Raw genomic sequence first — 19745 nt, forward strand, 5'->3', positions numbered from 1 at the left:
GTTAACTCTTTTTCTTTTTCTGAGATAGGGTCTTGCTCTGTTGCCCAGGCTGGAGTGCAGTGGTGCGTTCATGGCTCACTGCAACCTTGGCCTCTGGGACTCAAGTGACCCTCTCACCTCACCCTCCTGAAGAGCTGGGATTAAAGGCATGTGCCACTACACCTGGCTAATTTTTGTATTTTTTGTAGAGACAGGGTTTCACCATGTTGGCCAGGCTGGTCTCAAACTCCTGGGCTCAAGACATCTGCTCACCTCAGCCTCCCAAAGTGCTGGGATTACAAGTGTGAGCCATTATGCCCAGCTGCAGCATTGTTTTTAACAGCGAAAAACTGGAGTCGCCCATAGATCCATCAGTGAGAGAATAGTTATAAATATTTTATTATTAATACAATTATACTGTTACATATCACTATAAATAATTGCAACTTATAATTTACAACTATAATTTGTAATCAATAGTTATATTTATATAATTATACATAATTATAAATTATTATAATGTTACAATATGTAATATACACTTACATTAACACAATGGAATGCTATACTGCAGGTAAAAGAAATGTACTAACGGCCGGGCGCGGTGGCTCAAGCCTGTAATCCCAGCACTTTGGGAGGCCGAGACGGGCGGATCACGAGGTCAGGAGATCGAGACCATCCTGGCTAACACGGTGAAACCCCGTCTCTACTAAAAAAAAAAATACAAAAAACTAGGCGGGCGAGGTGGCGAGCACCTGTAGTCCCAGCTACTCGGGAGGCTGAGGCAGGAGAATGGCGTAAACCCAGGAGGCGGAGCTTGCAGTGAGCAGAGGTCCGGCCACCGCACTCCAGCCTGGGTGACAGAGCGAGACTCCGTCTCAAAAAAAAAAAAAAAAAAAAAAAGAAATGTACTAACATAGCCAAATGTCAAAAGCAATGTTGAGTGAAAAAAGTATGCTACGGAAGGTTACACACTTTTTTTTTTTCCCCCCAAGAGAGTCCCTGGATCTGTTCCATCCAAACACCATTGAAGCAGGAACACCAAATGTGCTGCACATTTTTAAACACATAAAACAATATTCTGTATTGCTTACGAATACATGTTTAAGTATCTAAAAACAGAAATGGTTGGAATGATGCACATCAACTTAGGATACTGGTCATCTCTGGAGGAAAAGGTCTGAAGTAAGTGTGGCAAAATATTAAATCTGGGAGGCAAGTATCCATGTGTGATTACACTTGCCTCTATTTTTTTAAGTTTACAGTGGAACACATGACATGTTTATAAATGTTAATTCTTTTCACCTATAGTATTTTTATAATGCCTCCAACCTAAGGCATATCACTTCTTAACAGGGTATTTGGTAACTTTGTGATTGTTTTCTAATCTTTACAACTATCCTAGGTACCACATGGTCATAAAATACAGAAATAAATCATTGGAGTCACCAAGACTGCTAAATCTTCTGGCAGACCTGTTTCTACTCACCCGCTGATTGACCATGCAGCTGTCTCTGCTGCCGCCACCCACCCCGCCCACTCCCCTCTGCAAAACAGTCATCTGAAAGCTAAGCTACCAAACAGGATCTGTAAAAACACTTTTCTTAACAGAGTAACCTGAGTAACTCTGAGCAAGGCCAGAACTTTGTTTCAAAGGTACTCAAAGACTCAGTGGGTGTCCCCACCTGCGTTCAAATCAAGCTGGCAGACAGACTGACCCAGGTGCTGTCAGAGTCAACTTAACTTACACCATTTATTATCCACTGTCCCCATTCCTCCTTGGTTTTATCCTAAACACTCTAAGTCCCCTTCTCATCAAGTAGGACCTCTATGGTATCAAAACCCAGATCCTCAGTTCCTAATGCTTTCTGCAACACTAAGGGCACCAGAACACCCTTGGGTTACGGTGTTTCTCAAAGCCTGGGCCGCCTCACCACCTGCAACATAACGATGGGGGCAGCTGATTGACCAAACAGTTTCTGCCTCCGGAAAGGAACAAATGAAATCTATACCTTTGGGTTCTTCTCTTCAGGCAGGAGAATTGAGAGGCTGGGGAAACTGTTTTACATTATTAGCAAACTTTCAAAGAATGCAGATTGCTGGGCTGTACAGAGTTCTACTGAAAGGTTCTTTGTGAGCAAAATATATGGGAATCTCATTTTAAAAGCACAGTAAAGGCCGTGGGCAGTGGCTCACGCCTATAATCCCAGCACTCTGGGAGGCCGAGGCACGAGGATTGCTTGAACCTAGGAGTTCAAGACCGACCTGGGCAACATAGTAAGAGGTCATCTCTAAAAAAACAATTAAAAAAAAATTAAAACTTAGCCAGGCATGGTGGCATGCACCTGTAGTCCCAGCTACTCAGAAGGCTGCCGTGGGAAGACTGCTTTAGCCCAGGAGGAGGCTGCAATGAGCCGTGATTGCCCACCACACTCCAATCTGGGAAACAGAGCAAGACCCTGCCTCAAAAAGAAAAAACAAAACAAAACAAAGAAAAAGCACAGTAAAGTTGGAGGAGCATCATCCCAGAGGATACTGGTTTTCTAAGTCTAAAGAAGGAAACAAACCTCACCACCTTCTTTGTATCCCAGAGTCTGAGACAGTCAAATAGGAACCAAAACTCCTCCTCAGCTCTCCCCTGGTTTGAGTATTGCCTTTCCACCGTGCCAGTTCAAGTCTTGGCTCTTCTGGAAGCGTCCCTAGGCAGACATTAGGGTTAATTCTCTTCTTTCTAATAGCATTCAGTACCTGAATCATTCAAGGGGAACTAAGATGAACTCTTATCTTTTTCCCCCAATTAGATTGTGAGACCCTGATTTCCTTGCACAAGACCCAATGCATACATAACGGTTCTTAACACTTAAGTGGTTGAAGTCATACTAAAGACAATGGCATGGGAAGTCAGCGTTAAAAACAAAACCAAACCATCAAATAAAACAACATAGTACAAAAAGCAGAGCCAGGCATGGTGCCTCCCACGTGTAATCTCAGCCACTCAGGTGGGAGAATGGCGTCAGGCCAGGAGTTCGAGACCAGCCTGGACAACACAGTGAAACCCCATCTCTAAAAATAACAATAATAAACAAAAAGTATTTGATTTGTAATGGGAAGACATAGGTTGAATCCCAGCTTTGTCCTTCACTGGCTGTGATAGGTTTACTGTGAGGATAACAATATGACATGATATACAAGCAAGTGTTTGTACATCTTGTCAACTTGCCACTAGTGATTAGCTGTTACAGCTATTGCTACCTGTTATTTCTCTGACATCAAGAGGTGGTCCATATTATTCCTCTTTAGGGCGAAGAAAGAAAAAAAAAAGCACAGAAACTGGAGTAGCAACTATAAAAACACATACAGAAAAAAAGCCCCAGAGACCACAGTTCCCAAGGTTTGAGTTTAGCCACCACCCTGCTGGAATCTCACCTACCTAGGCCTCTGGACTTCCACCAGGGCCAGGAGGAGGTGCTGCGAACACACTCAGTTACTAGGACAGTGCCTGGCACACACCCCAGGCAGTCTGTAAATGTTGAGTGATGAAAATGAGTAATGAAAAGCTTGCATATATACTGCCTGGGATAAAAAGAATGCTCATGGGGACCCTCTTCCACCTGCACATCAAGAACTAAGCAGCTTTATAGGAGCAAGGTGAGCAAAACTGAGGCCCCCAGGTGGGTGTGAACTTAAGCAGAGCAACAGTCTTAGCTTCTGGAAATAGTGTCAAAGCCAGTCATTAAAACCATCTTCAAACCATTCTTCCAGTAAATGAAAAAGCTGAGTGCAGTCTCCAGCTGACTCAGATTAAAGCAGAGTGGTGGGGGGAAATGAGAAACAGAGTCAGGGTTTCCAATTACTGCTAACAGGAGCATGTTCAGAAGGGAGGAAATTAATGAAATCATCAAAAGCCTGTTGATTTTACTTCAAATGAATCAAATCAACTTTAATCTGTCCCTGTTTCAACAGAGACTTCAGGCTAGTCAGTGCCTGAGCTACCTGAAAGTTGCCCAGGCTGGATCAGAGGGGCTAAGTAACAATTAACCAAGGCTGAAAAATACTTGTTTTGCCCCTTCAGATAGAGGCTGAAAAGACAGGGCCAGACAATGGTTCTGAGGCAGGCTGTACTAATTCTCTCCAAGCCAGGAGTCTTCTGGCTTGCCAATACAAACACCATCAGGCTCCGGTGGGAAATAAAGGCTGAAAACGGGGTCAAATTCAATCTGAAGAACAGCAAATTCCCCTAGGACACTGAAAACATTCACAGCTACCCTAGACAAAGTGGGCAGAAGACAGAAGGAGGGAGGAAGAGCGAGGAGCTCTGGAGGAACCTCTCACACAGACGGCTTGCAGAGGGTCTTTTATGATTGTCTTGTGTATACTTTAACCCCCAAAGCACTCAATGTACATGCTAGCTCTGCCAGAGTGCTGAGGAGTAAAAATGGGTACAAAGGAAGCAGGGAGGAAGGATGGAAGGGAGGAGGGCAAAGGAAGACAACTGTACCAAGTTAAGAAGAAGGAAGAAAATGAAGAAAAGAAGAGGTAGCTGGATACAACCCCTTATTCGATACATCCAGTAAGCATACACACAGGCCTACGATGAGCCACACACTGTGCCAAGCAATGGAGAATGTCAAATAACAATCCTGAGCATCCTGGAAACCAGAGCTGATCAGACAGCCTATGAAGCTGGCAGTGAGGTGAAACGAGCAGGCACGACAGTGATGCTAAGTTATTCTCTCTGCAGGCAGGTGTTATGGCAGCAGCATAAGTGCAGGTGCCAATGACTCCAAAAAGAAAAGTTATTCTCTCCAATTCCTAAACTTGTCTCTAGTTTCACTTTTGGTGAGCCAGTCTCTGGATGGGATTCTGATCAACAGAAGTTCTCGTACACAGAAAAAGAAAAAACAGGTAACAAGCCAGCAGAAGTTCCTGACCCTGAGGAGGAAGCTGTCAGGGTAAAGCATTAGAGAATCCAGAGTATCAGAGCACAAAAGGCACCAGAGAGCTAATCCACACTCACATTACCCTTGAGTAACATGAGGTGCCTTCAGTTACTGTCCATTAGAGGCGGTGCTGGGGCCGATGCCCAGGACCCCAGCTCAGGGTCCCATTCTTCGTACCGCAGAGCCCAGACTGAGGAAAGGCATCCGAAAATGCAGACTTTTAGAACTCACTGCTGCCTCAGGGGGCAGAATAGGAAATGAAAGTGACCCAGCCCCAGGGCTCACCAGGTCTAGCTCCTTTCCATAGGGTAGTATGCAAGGACCAGACCAGCCTGGAGAAGAGATACATCTGAAGGCATCCTCCCTTAACCTCTTCTCAGTTTTAAAGGTTGGCCCACCTGTAGTAGCCTATTTCTGAGAGGGCCACTTGTCTCCCTCGTGGGTTCAAGATTTCTCCACCCCTCTGTCCTCACCTCAGCAAAATTTGCTCCGAAAAGAGTCAGACAGGTTTTTTTCAGTCCAAGTATAAATTGGTGGTTCTCAAAGTGTGGTCTTCAGACCAGCAGCAGCTGCTGCTCCATGTCTACCAAGTTCTTCTTTAGAGAACTTTTAAAACCACATCCCAGACCGACTGAACCAGAAACTCTGGGGATGGGACCCAGCAATCTGTGTTGAACAAGCCCTCTAGAGGAATCTGATGCTAGCTCAAATTTGAAACTCACTAGTGCAAATAACCTCCAAGGTTCAGTCTGTTGGTTCTCTCATGAGTATGTGCCTCTTCACTGGCACACCTGAATGACCTCTAGAGTTTCAAACCTGAGAGCCCACACATCTGCCACTGGAGGAAGGAGGAGCTTCCCAACTCAGTATATCCTTCTCCTGCTCCTAGGGTTCAAGACTTTGTGCATGAGAGTACAAAAGGTGACGATGGAACTGCCCTTTAAGCCTTGACCAGAGGCAGGGAAGCACAAGCTTGGAAAAAGGTCCTGATGACTCTGAATGGCCTCACCTAGTACTATGAACAAAACAGGACCTTTCCACACCAGTTCTAGGCTGGTGAGGCCAGCCTTTGGAAGGGACACAGGTGGACCAATGCACGTAGGCCTTTCCTTGACTGAAGAATTGGCCTAAGGCTGATCTGCCCAGATCCCACCCTGCCAAACTGGACTGCAATACTTGGTCTGTGGCAAAACTGGTCTGAGCAGGACACTCAGGGGGGTCTGTGAAGTTTCAACATGAGACCTGCAGAATACACCAAGCACCTGCTGTGGGTCCCCCTGACACTTCCTGGTACACACCAGAGGAGAGAATGTGTTTCCACTGGCATGTGCCAGGCAGTTAGCACTGTGATGCAGAACCTGGCATCTCAAGTACTTCCACCACAGTCTAATAGAACAGAATTAAGAAATCTGCCAGCTCCCTCTCTTCTTCCCTGTTCTTTGCACCAAAGCTGCTCTTCTTAGCCTTCTGCTTCTCCAGCTCCTATCAAGTTTCATTTCCAGCAGGAACTCTGGCTTCTCAGAGGAAAATGAATGACTGACTTCTAGGTCACTCAAAATCCTGACTATGACAGCCTTGTTTGACATGACTAGTTATTCACGAAAAAAATAATTTGTAATGATCCCTCCTTTCTCTTTTCACCTTCTTTATTCCCAGGAATGAGGCATTATCACATTTAGAAGTCCAAGCTTTAGATTTAGATTCCACAGGTTTGGGCTTCAAGCTGAAGATGCGGGAGTTTGTTGGAAACTTGTGTTTGATCTTGCATACAAAGAGGGGCTATTAAATGCCAGCCTCCAACCAGGGATGGATGGTGGATTAACCAGTTAGTGTTAACGAAGTGCTCTGAGCAATTCAGAAAAGAGATGCTGACTGAAAAAATAGTATTATAATAATCCCTTCCACTGGAATAGATTTTTATTGTTTACCCAGGACTTTTACACATATTATCTCACTTAATCCTATTATTCACAATCTTAACTATTTCTACAAGGCTAGGGTCTGCGTTACTGGTGACAGATTTTCTGAATGCCAAGGAGAGGAGTCAGTTGAACAGCAAAGCCTCTAAACTGCCTAACAACAAGGTATTGAGAACAATAGCACCAAGAAAGGGTTCCTTTGTTGAAAGCCAGTCTAAGAAACCTGAGACACATCTCTGCTGGAAGTCACAACAGTTCTCTGCACCCTTGAACACATCAAATCACAGACAGTCCTCACCCCAACTTCTCCAATTACCCCAGCCTGATCCAAGATGACAAATCCTGGAATACATCTGAAGGACCCAGACGCCAGCTGCTCCTCCATTCTTCTCGCTTCCCCAAGCAATTAAGAACCTCTGACACCCTCCAACCTTCCCATGGAATTTGTGACGCCAGTTAAGACCCACATGGGACCCCACACGGTGCATCAGACTTGCTGAAATAAGGAGCCTTTGTCAGACATGCCTCCTACGAGTTGGCTGAGCTGAGGCCAGGTGACAAGGGTCAAGAAGCATCTCCTGTGACCTGCCCTGAGTGACCTCTCCCCTCAGACCAGAAGGGCAGCCTCACCTAGCCCATCACTTCCTGTCTCATGGGCAAATAGGTACCCACTGCTATTCTTCTCATCCCCAATCCTCTCCCACAAGTTGTACCTAAAATTAACATCCTCCTTCCAACCCTCTTTCCTTTCCTGTTTAGACTCATTCAACTTCTTAATTTATTAACTAGTGTTTGTTTTTTCTTTAACTCTTTGATCCCTAGGATACTCCAGGAGAGCTTATTTCTCTTCTTCTTCCTCCTCCTCCTCCTCCTCCACAATTCTGACAATTCAACCAGGACAGGCACCTGCCTCCACTAGCAGCATCTCAGTCCTCTCTGGGTGCTTCCTCAAACTGTGCTTTTGGTGTGCTCAACCTAAATCCCTGAATTCTCAGGCTAAGGTTAGACTTTTTCTTTTTTGAAACTACAGCTACTGAACACACTCCGCCAGAGTGAAAGAGACCACTCCTTCATCCACAGGGCAAGAAACAAATCAGTTTAGGGAATACAGGATATTGGATTCAAACACTGTTGAAAATTCCGAGGTTTCAACAGTGACATGGGAAGTTCCAAGGAAAGGAAGTGCTGAGATGAACAGAGCAGACACTATACTCTCTTCCTCTCCTCCCTCCAGACTCCCCACAACAGCAGGCTGTACCTGCCACTGGCAAGTGCCACATTTTAACAACCATGATGATGATAACAGCAACATTTCATCTTCACCACAACCCTATATGGTATGTATGTTATCATCCCAATTTTACAGATATGAAGAACTAAGGGACGTAGAGTTCAAGAAGCTTGCTTAAAATGACACACTACTGGCAGAACTAGGATTCAAACTAGCGTGTCTGGCCCAAGAGACTGCCTTCTTCACCTGACTATGCGACCTTGTCTTCCCCTACCCGTTAACTCCTCCTTGCCTTTAGATCTCAGTGCAGACTTCTCTCCCTCAGAAAAGCCTTCCATGACCAACTCAAACTGAGTCAGGAAACCCCCTAATGAGTATTCCTGTGTAGTGCACTGACTTCCCTGATTATAGCATGTATCACATGGAATTGTTCTATTTCCAGTAGCTGGCACAGTCTTGGCATTCAGCAGAAGCTCAATGAGTACCGGTAGAATAAATCAGAGTGCTAAACCACAAGCTCTGCATTCCTCCAGTGCAGAGCACAGTTCCTGGCTGCTGCTGCCCTCCTCTCACAGGCTTACTAAATATGATTAACTTCTGTCAAGATCCAGACTAGTACCTCGTCCCCAGAAGGCCCTCTGTGGCATTACACAGCTCCTGCCCACCTTATGTCAACACATACTTGCTAAAGGAGTTAACGGTCATGAAAATACGAAACCCAATCAACCCCACAGCAACCCTACAAACCCAGGGTCGTCAGGGTTTGGAGCAAGTCTATAGCGTTCACGTACCATAATGTACAGAACAAAGGGTTCAAGTTCCCCAAAGCTGCAATTCCCAGAGGTCATAACAAGCTGGCCAATCCCGTCAAATCAAAGTCAGTCAAGATTCTAAGAGTTGGAATCCTGCTCCTAGGAAAACCTGTCTGACATCCTCCCAAAGAAAGAACTAAGACGAGAAGCTCTTGTTAATTCCATTCAATAAATACACTCAAAGCCCACTCTCCTTCCTTCAGACCCTATTAATTCTAGTGGTAAGAGAGATGGGTGATGTCCCACAGAAGAAGCTGAGTAGGACCTTGAAGGATAAAGAGAAGTATATGAGGAAAAGGCAGGAGGTAGAATTCTAGCCACAGGAAGAACAGGGTGAGAATAAGTTTGAAGGTGCTAATGTTTCGAGGAGAAGGAACTGTCTGTCCCTTAGCCTTGATCTTTCGAAACAGACGTAGAGGTAGAGGAAGCTGTGGCTGCAAAGGCAGTAGGTAAGAAAGTGAAGCCAAACCCACCCAAGTGGCACTTTCCGAGCCCCTCTCTAATGTCAGGATATGTTTAGAGCCAGTATGATTTTCATATACATTCCTCCTTATCTTCACTTCCCACTGGCAATGAAAACCTGCCTTTCCTCCCTCCTTGAACTAGGCAATTCCTACTCTGCTATAAAGAAATACTTGAGGCCGGGAGCGCTGGCCGAGGTCTGTGATCCCAGCACTTTGGGAGGCTAAAGCAGGTGGATCACAAGGTCAAGAGATTGAGACCATCCTGGCCAACATGGTGAAACTCCGTCTCTATTAAAAATACAAAAATTAGCCAGGCATGGTGGCACACGCCTGTAATCCCAGCTACTTGGAAGGTTGAGGCAGGAGAATCATTTGAACCTGGAGGTGGAGGTTGCAGTGAGCCAAGATCGCACCACTGTACTCCAGCCTGGCGACAAAGCGAGACTCTGTCTCAAAAAAGAAAAGAAAAATACTTGAGACTGGGTAATTTATTAAAAAAGATATATATTTTTTAAACTGGCTCACAGTTCTGCAAGCTGTAGAGGAAGCATAGTGGCATGTGCTTCTGGGGAGGCCTCAAGAAGCTTTCAATCGTGGTGGAAGGCAAAGGGGGAACAGGCACATCACATGGTGAGAATGAGAACGAAAGGGAGAAAGTGGGGTAGGGAGGGGGTGCCACATATTTTTAAACCACCAGATCTCATGTGAACTCAGAGTGAGAGCTCACCATCACGGGGATGGCCCAAGTCATTCATGAGGAATCTGCTCCCACGATCCAAACACCTCCCACCAAGCCCCACCTCCAACACTGGCAATTACAATTTAACATGAGATTTGGCAGGGGTATACTTTCTTTCTTTTCCTTTTTTTTGAGACGAGTTCTTGCTCTTGTTGCCCAGGCTGGAGTGGCACAATCTTGGCTCACTGCAACCTCCACCTCCCAGGTTCAAGCAATTCTCTTGCCTCAGCCTCCCAAGTAGCTGGGATTATAGGTGTGCGTCACCACACCCGGATGATTTTTGTGTTTTTAGTGGAGACGGGGTTTCACCATGTTGGCTGGGCTGGTCTCGAACTCCTGACCTCAAATGATACACCCGCCTCGGCCTCCCATAGTGCTGCTGGGATTACAGGTGTGAGCCACTGTGCCCGGCTCGGGGCATATTTTCAAACTATATAACTCTTCATCACCTAACAGGATCCACACTGGGTTCGAAATCCTCACCCAAGCTATAAGGTAGCATACTCTGCAATGTACTCTTCCAGGCAGTTGCTTGGGCCCTCTCTTCTCCACAGAAGAGCCCCATCACCTGCATCCCTGAGGCATGAAGACACTTTCATGTGCTTCTCCACTTCCCCAGGTGGCTGGGGACTATGAGGAATCATCACTCAGTGGGGAGCCCCCACACACTGCTACTGCTCACAGATCCCTGAACTTGCTCCTGTTTTCCTCACATGAAGGACAAGCCATGATTCTGGATCGTCCTATGGGGTAAACCCACCTATGGAGTACCCTTCCCACGATGTGTGTGTTGGATCTACTGGGATGATCGCTAGCCTGGTTGTAGCAAAGGAGCAACATACAAAAGATTTTGTCTCTGTGTTCAATGAGCTTATATGCAAACACATCCGGAATCAAGAACAAAGAACAAGAATCAAGAACAAAGAGCAAAAACAAAGAAATAAAACTGAAAGCAGTGTGTATAGATATCAAAGCTCAGAGAGGTGTGTGAGAGGTATAAAGCAGATAGCCACACAGCCTACTGAAGGACTCCAGCTAACTTCATGGGCCGCTAATCATAAACTGTGAGCAACCACTGGGCGTGGTGGCTCATGCCTGTAGTCCCAGCACTTTGGGAGGCTGAGGCAGGCGGATCAAGAGGTCAGGACATCGAGACCATCCGGGCTAACACGGTGAAACCCCATCTCTACTAAAAAATACAAAAAAAAAAATTAGCTGGGCATGGAGGCAAGCGCCTGTAGTCCCAGCTACTCGGGAGGCTGAGGCAGGAGAATGGTGTGAACCCAGGAGGCGGAGCTTGCAGTGAGCCAAGATCGCACCACTGCAATCCAGCCTGGGTGATAGAGCGAGACTCCGTCTAAAAAAAAAAAAAAAAAGAAAGAAATCATGAGCAACCATGCATAGTTATCAAGGAGCCTTAGTGGGGCTGCACTGGCTCAAGACTCCACTGGGTCCTTTGCAATCCAGCCTCCGGATCATAATGAGATTAACTGGGAAGAAGAGAAATCTAAGACTTTTCTCCCATCTGCCACCAAACCTCTCTGTGCCTAGACCGGTGCTCAGGAAACACTGACAGGCTGATCCTCACATCCACTCAGTCATAGTCTAGTGTGCAACAATCCCAATGACATTCTCTGGTGCCTCTTACCATAGCCAGTGTCAACAAGGCTGAACCATCAGAACCCAAGCCAGTGACAATAAACACAAAGGTCCCACCCTCTCCCAAGGAGACATGTGTCTACTACATGGGAAGAATTGATCAAGCCCTTTGTATTTCATAGAGTGTCACTTGTTACTCAGAATAACAAAGGATGAAGCAGAATTATTTTATAGCCCTGTTTTTACTTGGTCATAACTTCCTGAAACACATTTTGTGCCCCCTCCCCACAGAAATACCAAACATACTTTTGTGATTTAAAAAGAATGAAAAAAAAAAAAAAAAAACTTGGCCAAGAAATCTTGAAGAGAATCTGTTTACCTTCCCTGCACTACTTCCCAGAATTTTGGATGACTAAACAATTCTCCTTTAAGAGATTTGGTTACTGGCAAAGCTAATAAGTCAAAGAAGTTAAACAAGAAAAAAATCTCCATCACTAGGGATGCCAATAAGTAGAAAGGGGCTCCTAAAAGAAGAAATACCAATATAGCTAAGAAAAGCAAGAGGCGGCAAAAGGACTACCAAATGGGAAAGATATTTCTTATTTTTTAATTCTAATGTTATATTCTCCCAGTTGTGTTTTGGAATCATGTAAAATGCAACCTTTCAATCACATCACTGTGCTGATTAAATAAAAAATGTCTTTAAAAGAACAGAACCTTGGCATTCTCATATTTAATATGTAAGGTTTCAAAAGCGACTCCAAATGTTCCTAACAAATAGCATCCCTGAGGAACATCAGCTCTGAAATACCAACAAGGCAGCCTCCCTGAAGAGAACAAACAGTTCACAGTGAGATCACTTAGCTGATCTCACTCCAGCACCAACATCTCAGAAGGGCATTTACCACTCTTTGCTACTCGTCTTCATGTATGGGAAACCAACATGTGTTACTTGAGAATTTAGGGACTCAGAAAACCTCATGAATATCAAGGATCTCACTCTAATCAGTAAGCACTGAATTGAATGAAACAGAATCCAAGAGATACAGAAGAAACGGGGAGCACGTTCCAACCCTGAGTCTGCCACCCAAGCAGCTATGACGTCATAAAACCAGAAGTGTGGAATGATATCAATTAGTGCTAGGATCTGATCTTCCAATATGGGAATATTTATTTGTGTACCCAGCAATGTTCCAAAAGCCTTACATATTACTATCTTATTTGATCCCCAATACAATCTTATAAAGCAGACATTATCATCCCCTTTCTGGTGAAACACAGACAGTGAGGTCACAAAAATTATCCAAGGCAACAAAAGTAGCAAAGAATACAGGCAGTATTCAACCCAGACAATCTGACTCCAGAGTACATGCTTTTCATCAGACTATGCAGTCATTCCAAAAAACAAGGTGAAGAGCTGAAGCACAATGGTAGCTAGATATAATACTGAGCTATACTCATGACCTCAGTGGCTCCATGAGAGCTGCAGGTGGTATTTACTATTTTGAGGGGTGTACATGAATTGAATCCCCCTCCACCTCATAAGAGACAGCTATGTGAAGAAATCCTAGGGACAATCCTGTTCTAAAGGTTATAGTCAGTCGGGTGCAGTGGCTAATGCCTGTAATCCCAGCACTTTGGGAGGCCAAAGCGGGTGGATTGCTTGAGCCCAGGAGTTCAAGACCAGCCTGGGCAAACCCAGCAAAACCCATCTCTACAAAAAATACTTTTAAAAAAATTAGCCAGGTGTGGTGATGCATGCCTATAGTCCCAGCTACTCAGGCTGAGGCGGTGAGGTGGGAGGATCACTTGAACCCGGGAGGCAGAGGCTGCAGTGAGCTGTGACAGTGCCACTGCACTCCAGCCTGGGCAACTGAGCGAAACCCTGTCTCAGAAAAAAAAAGTTATAGTCACACCCTCATCTTCCAGTGAATTCAGATTTTCATGTGTTAAATTCGCTTAAGATGAGGTCAATGAACAGGGCTGGAAAGAAGTCAGCAGCCAGGGTACTCTTCATTCACATTGCACACAGAAAGGTTGTCTCTAAATGTTTCTGTCCCTCTGGGCCCCAAAGCTAAATCTGAGGCAGGCCAAGGTCTCTCCTGATCTGACACCAGTCCAGGCAGCCAGACACACCAGCACAGGCCACCTGGAATGGAAGGGCTCCACACACCCTCTGCAGGCTCCCACTCCCAAGTGATGCACTGGACTCTTCCAGTGGGTAAGAAGTGGTGAGAGGTGTTCATCTGGAAACCTACCTAGAATCACTGAAGACTCCGAGTGCTAACCCTAATTGTTTTATTAGCACCCTGTGCCCCTCTTTTGCAGAAAGTCAGGTAGGTAAGAAGAATAACCTCTAAGATGGCAAGTTAGCAGGGTAGTAGGGCACCATTGCTCAGCAGATGGAATCTGTGTTTAGTGAGGGCTTTAACCCAATAGAGACCTAGTTATGTGGACTCCTGGTTTCTTTTATTAGAAAGTTACAATGCAAGGGTGGTACCATGTATTGTCAATGTTCTAAACATGGCACAACAATTAGTGTGCAGAGGGTAATTTATCAATGCCTTTTCGTGACACTAGGGCTCAACAAGAACTATAATGACCCATCCAGCCTCCCACCACAATCCCTAAGTTTTTTTATAGTCACAGGTAATTACACCATGGAGAGATTACATCACTTTCATCAACAGGGTTTGCAGCTGACAGGAAGATGCTTTGCGGATGTTTTGGGAACTGTTTGCTATGGTCCCTATTGTTCCTTTCCAAGAATAGAACCACCTTGGCAAACCTTGTGCCTAAACTGGAACCAAACAACCAAGAGCCACAGTAGATGAGAACAGAAACAACCACAGAGGGCCGGGTGCAGTGTCTCACGCTTGTAATCCCAGCACTTTGGGAGGCCGAGGCAGGCAGATCACGAGGTCAGGAGATTGAGACCATTCTGGCTAATATGGTGAAACCCCATCTCCACTGAAAAATACAAAAAAATTAGCTGGGTGTAGTGGTGGGTGCCTGTGGTCTCAGCTACTCGGGAGGCTGAGGCAGGAGGATGATGTGAGCCCAGGAGGCGGAGTGCAGTGAGCCAAGATCGCGCCACTTCACTCCAGCCCGGGTGACGGAGTCAAAAAGAAACAACCACAGAGGGAAACATGGTAACCCACAGATGACTCCTGTATCCTTTTTATCCATCAGGAGAAAACATGGTCTCTTTCTTCCTCCATCAGAATAATTTTCTGGAGGCTGATCTGAGCACTTCAATCAGGAAACACAAAAAACAGGTCTCAGTGAAGCCTGTCACTCAGCACAGGTAGTGGGGCTCCCAGAAAAGACCATGGGCAAGAGTCAGACATACTGAGCACAAATCCCAGTCAGCCTCACCACTTAAAATCATCAGTCTCTGAACAAGTTATTGAACCTCTCTCTGGCTCAGTTTCTCTTTTATTAAATGATTGCACATCTGCCTGGAATGATAACGGAGCCTGACACATAAATGATGCTCTATACACATTAGTTTCCCATTTGTCTTCTCCTCTCAACTCAGTGTACATTATCTCTGACTCCAGGGTCCTTCCGAGATGAGGTGAGCCAGGGCCACCTGCCAACATCTCTCTGCTACAGGCCAAAGTCAAGTCATCTCCCAGAGAAGCTAGTTCTCAACATTTTCCATTTTCAATGAAAACTAACTGCCTGGCTTTCTGTCATGTAGAAATGCAGATGGCTGTTTTCCTTACTATTCTAAAATTGTTTTAGGTGATGGTGTGATGTTTAACATGGCCTAACATGTCATGGCAACATTTTAAGGGGAAAAAAAATCAGAAACAAGTAAAATACTGACTTTGTTTAGTAAATAAGCTCAGGAAAGAAAGAGAATGCAAACAAAAACTTTTTATGAGTCAGCAAGCCAGTTGGATTGAGATCAAGCTATGCAAATATGAGCTTTCTGAAGGCAGTGGGGATTCCTGAAGTAAATTAATCCCTCCTCACTGGTCAAATTTGATAACTGCTCCAAAAATCTCTTATGCCCAACTCAAACAGTACTTTGCACCTTAAGTTTTGTGTTTCAATGACAGCAAAGAATATCATCTGCATAAAAAGTCTACTGTACCTCGTGACTCAACAGTAGGTCACATACCAATTTTGTTGTTGTTATTTGGGAATTACATCACACACTTCATTTTATATGCCAAGAGCCTTCCAATCATTTTTATTAGTCTACACAACATCAACTTAACATTCTTAAGGATTATTGTTTCTGTTTTGCAAAAGACACAAAGAGGTCATGTGATTTGCCTCAGGTCATACAGCAAGTTTCTTAAGACTACAGGTAAAATGAAAGACTTGGAGACCTGAGAAAGGCTGCTACAGAGAAGAGATCTTAATTCTACCTAGCTCAAGAAAGGTAAATTGGGTAGCATGTGCATAGATTTTATTTTTAATTCTGGTCTATCCACTGCATGGTGTGACTAGGTGGGAAGAATAAGATATGCTTCCTTTTGCCCTTCTTAAAAAGGAAACTTTTCAATAATTCTCCCCATTTAAAGGAATGGCCAAGGGAAAACTGGACCCAATGCCTGTCTAACACCTTTTCTGCTATAACTGCAAATCTCGAGCTGTGGATGAGAGAAACCAGTATAGAAACTGAACTTTAAACATGGTGTAATTTTACTCCAGAACTCTGAAGTACCTCTTCATACATGATTCTTCCTACCTTAGATTGTGATCAAAACTGTGATACTTGATGAGATGATATAGATTATGATAACTGTGGTATCTACAACCAGAGATGATGCAGACAAATTGTCTCCAGAGGATGCCCACTTACCTATGTCTAGTGGGATTCTCAGAGTTGTGAATGTGCATGTACACACGCATATAGCCAGGGTCTACTACAGCCCACTGGATAGCAAGGCTGTATATTTTACAAGCACCCATTTAAAAACGTCTCTGAGGTGGGTGTTCAGGAGCAGCTATAAGCACAGGTAAGAAATGCAAGAAGGAGGCCAGGCACAGTGGTTCATACCTATAATCCCAGCTCTTTGGAAGGTAGAGGGGAGAGGATCACTTCAGCCCAGGAGTTTGAGATCAGCCCGGGCAACATAAAAAAACATTTTATTAGCTGGGCATGGTGGTGCATGCCTATGGTCCCAGCTACTCAGGAGGCTGAGGTGGAAGGACTGCTTGAGTCTGGGAGATCAAGGCTGCAGTGAGCTATGATTGTATCACTGCACTCCAGCCTGGCAAAAGAGTAAGACCTCATCTCTAAAATAAATAAAGAAAAAGAGAAAAGAAACACAAGAAGAGGAAAAGAGGCTTTTCCTGAACTAAACTGTGTTTCCTCGGCTTCAGAGTATCTGAGATCCTGGTTTCTGGACAAGCCTGCTTGGCATGCTGCTTATGGCAGGCACAGCCATACAGGTGTGCTTTGGGTTTCAGGCCTAGAAAGGGTACCTCCTCCCCTAGAAGCCGCTCCAAAGAAAGGGAAAAACATTGGTAGCAACTTGGTACACTGGATCTAAGCAAAGGTGAACCCCTGTCCCCTGCCAGTACACATGTTTTATGGGGGGTAGAAAAGACTTGGAGGTTGGGGTGGCAGGGAGGGAGCATTCTTTGCAGGTGGGGGAGGGGAAAGAAAACAACAGAGCCAACTTTCCCATCCTGGTCTGAGCCCACACTACAAACAGACACATTTTTCCACAGTGGAAAATAATAATCCCTTTATCTAGCCAGTATGGAACCTGATAATTGATTTCGGACCTTGAGTGGGAAGTTGGGAAGGTGTGGGTAGTTGGAAAATGAGGTGGGGAATGGGAGGGATGCAGCCAACAAAAGGGAGGGTAGGGGTAAGTAGGATAGCTTAATGACACTCAAGAGGCTTCAGACACTTAAGGCAGACGTTCTGCCACTAATACCATATGCCAGGGCAGTTTCCTTAGAGGAGCCTTGGAAGAAGCAGGTCACGGTGGTACGCCAGGCACCAGGTTAGGTCTTGGCCTTACCATTAGCTGTGAGACTCTGGGCAGCAAGTGCACAGTTCTCTGAAGCCCAAGCTGGTTCTGACTAGTACTTCCTTTCTTCCTGCTCTGACAGTCATTCCATTCATGTGCATACTTACTGAGCACCATTTGTTCTGGGCTGGGGGAGAACCTCTTTTACAAAGACCCAAATATTCTAAAGCCCCAACATTTTAGGCTTTTCAGGCCACATGGTCTTTGTCACAACTACTCAACTCTGCCACTGTAGCATAAAAGCAGCCATAGACAATACATACATGAATGAGCACTGCTGTGTTCCAATAAAACTTTATAGACATTGAAATTTAAGTTTCATATACATTTTTACAAGTCATGAAATATCTGATTTTTCCAACCATTTAAAAATATAAACAGTTACCTGCAAGGCTCTACAAAAGCAGATGGCAGGTAGGATTTGGCCTGTGGGCCAGTATGCCAACTTCTGCTCTGAAGACACAGTGGTGAATAAAAGAGTCACCACACTCTGCGGTTCTGCAACTAGCACTTCTAGAGGCTTCCTCTGGTTTTGGGGTGACCCTATGAAAGGAGGCTGTGCTTCCTTTTGTTGCACATTGGTGCAGCCTGGTCTTCTCTTCCTTTGAAACCTCATATAACCTTGATGGCCACATTGTGGCGTCCCAATCATTATGGCCCCCCGGGTTGTGCCAGGAGTTCCTCATAACTAGGGAGAAAAGATTTGGGTTAAGTGTCAGAATGGGGTGGAAGGAAAGGCAAATCTACATGTTGGTAGCAGAGAAGGCTACAATGGAACAAAAAAATCTGTAATTGTTTCTTCCAACAATTCAGGGAAAAAAAAAAAAAAGATTAGCTGAGACGGTGCCATTATCTGTTTATGCTGGGTAAGTGGGTGGTGGGAGCTGATAGAGAATGAAAGAAGTAGCACTAAACTGTGGAGGCTCTACAGCCACAATATACCACTCCCCTACTGTCCCTACCAAAGTCCCCTTCCAGGATCTAGTTCTGAGATCCCTCTCCAGGAAGCACTGGCCAAGGAAACTGCCACGTATGTGCTTCTAATAAAGTCCAGTAGGAACACCAGAACTGGTGAGTTCAATGATGATTCTGGAGCTCACAGACACAGAAGTAGGTTGTAGCACACCACCCAGAGGCCTACTGTACACACCCAAATACAGCCTTTCTAAAAGAACATTTTGTCTAGAAGACCACACAAAGACTGTCTAGAAGGGTCTCTGGAGCACTGTTGAAGGCAACAAGGGCTGTACAAACACAAAAAGGTTCAATGGGCCGAGCACGTGGCTCACGCCTGTAATTCCAACACTTTGGGAGGCCAAGGTGGGTACGGGTGGGTCACCTGAGATCAGGAATTCAAGACCAGCCTGGCCAACATGGTGAAACACCATCTTTACTAAATAATAAAAATATTAGCTGGGTGTGGTGGCACGCGCCTGTAGTCCCAGCTACTCGGGAGGCTGGGGCAGGAGAATCGCTGGAAGCCGGGAGGCAGAGGTTGCAATGAGCCAAGATCGTGCCACTGTACTCCAGCCTGGGCGACAGGGTGAGACTCTGTCTCAAAACAAACAAACAAACAGGCTCAATGGTGCATTTCTAGCCCCTGCTAGGGCCCGTCCAGCTCACCAGCTTCAATCGCAAAGTCCTTAGAATCATGAAAGCATTTACTGAGGGACAAGGAACTGACTTTAAATGTTATTCCAGGTAGACCCATTCATGGGACAGAGGGAAAAACTGAGCCCCAGGATGGTTAATTAGCTTGCCCAAGATCACAACATTTGTAGTGTCAGTGACCGGGTCTTATTTCACTAAATTGTAATACTTCAACTAATTCTGAGAAAAAGCACAGAATGACGAACAAACAAAAGAGAGCTAACAACCATTACATACTTATTACCTCAATCTTCACATCCACCCAATGAGGTAGGTACTATTATTATCCCATTCTGCAGCTGAGGAAACAGAGGCTTGCAGCAGTAAAATAACTTGTTCAGAGTCACAGGGCAAGCAAGTAGTGAGAATGAGCGCTGAACACAGGCAGTCTGATTCCAAAGTCTGCC

General features: G+C 45.1%; 1 protein-coding gene across 1 annotated transcript in view; it reads right to left on the bottom strand.

Moving 5' to 3' along the window:
* Positions 1–19745, bottom strand: part of LOC105472903 (sushi domain containing 6) — a 104371-nt gene that overhangs the window by 37183 nt on the left and 47443 nt on the right. The gene's annotated exons all lie outside the window — the stretch shown is intronic.

The sequence above is a fragment of the Macaca nemestrina genome, chromosome 7, assembly GCF_043159975.1.
Source record: "Macaca nemestrina isolate mMacNem1 chromosome 7, mMacNem.hap1, whole genome shotgun sequence".
Lineage (NCBI taxonomy): Eukaryota > Metazoa > Chordata > Mammalia > Primates > Cercopithecidae > Macaca > Macaca nemestrina.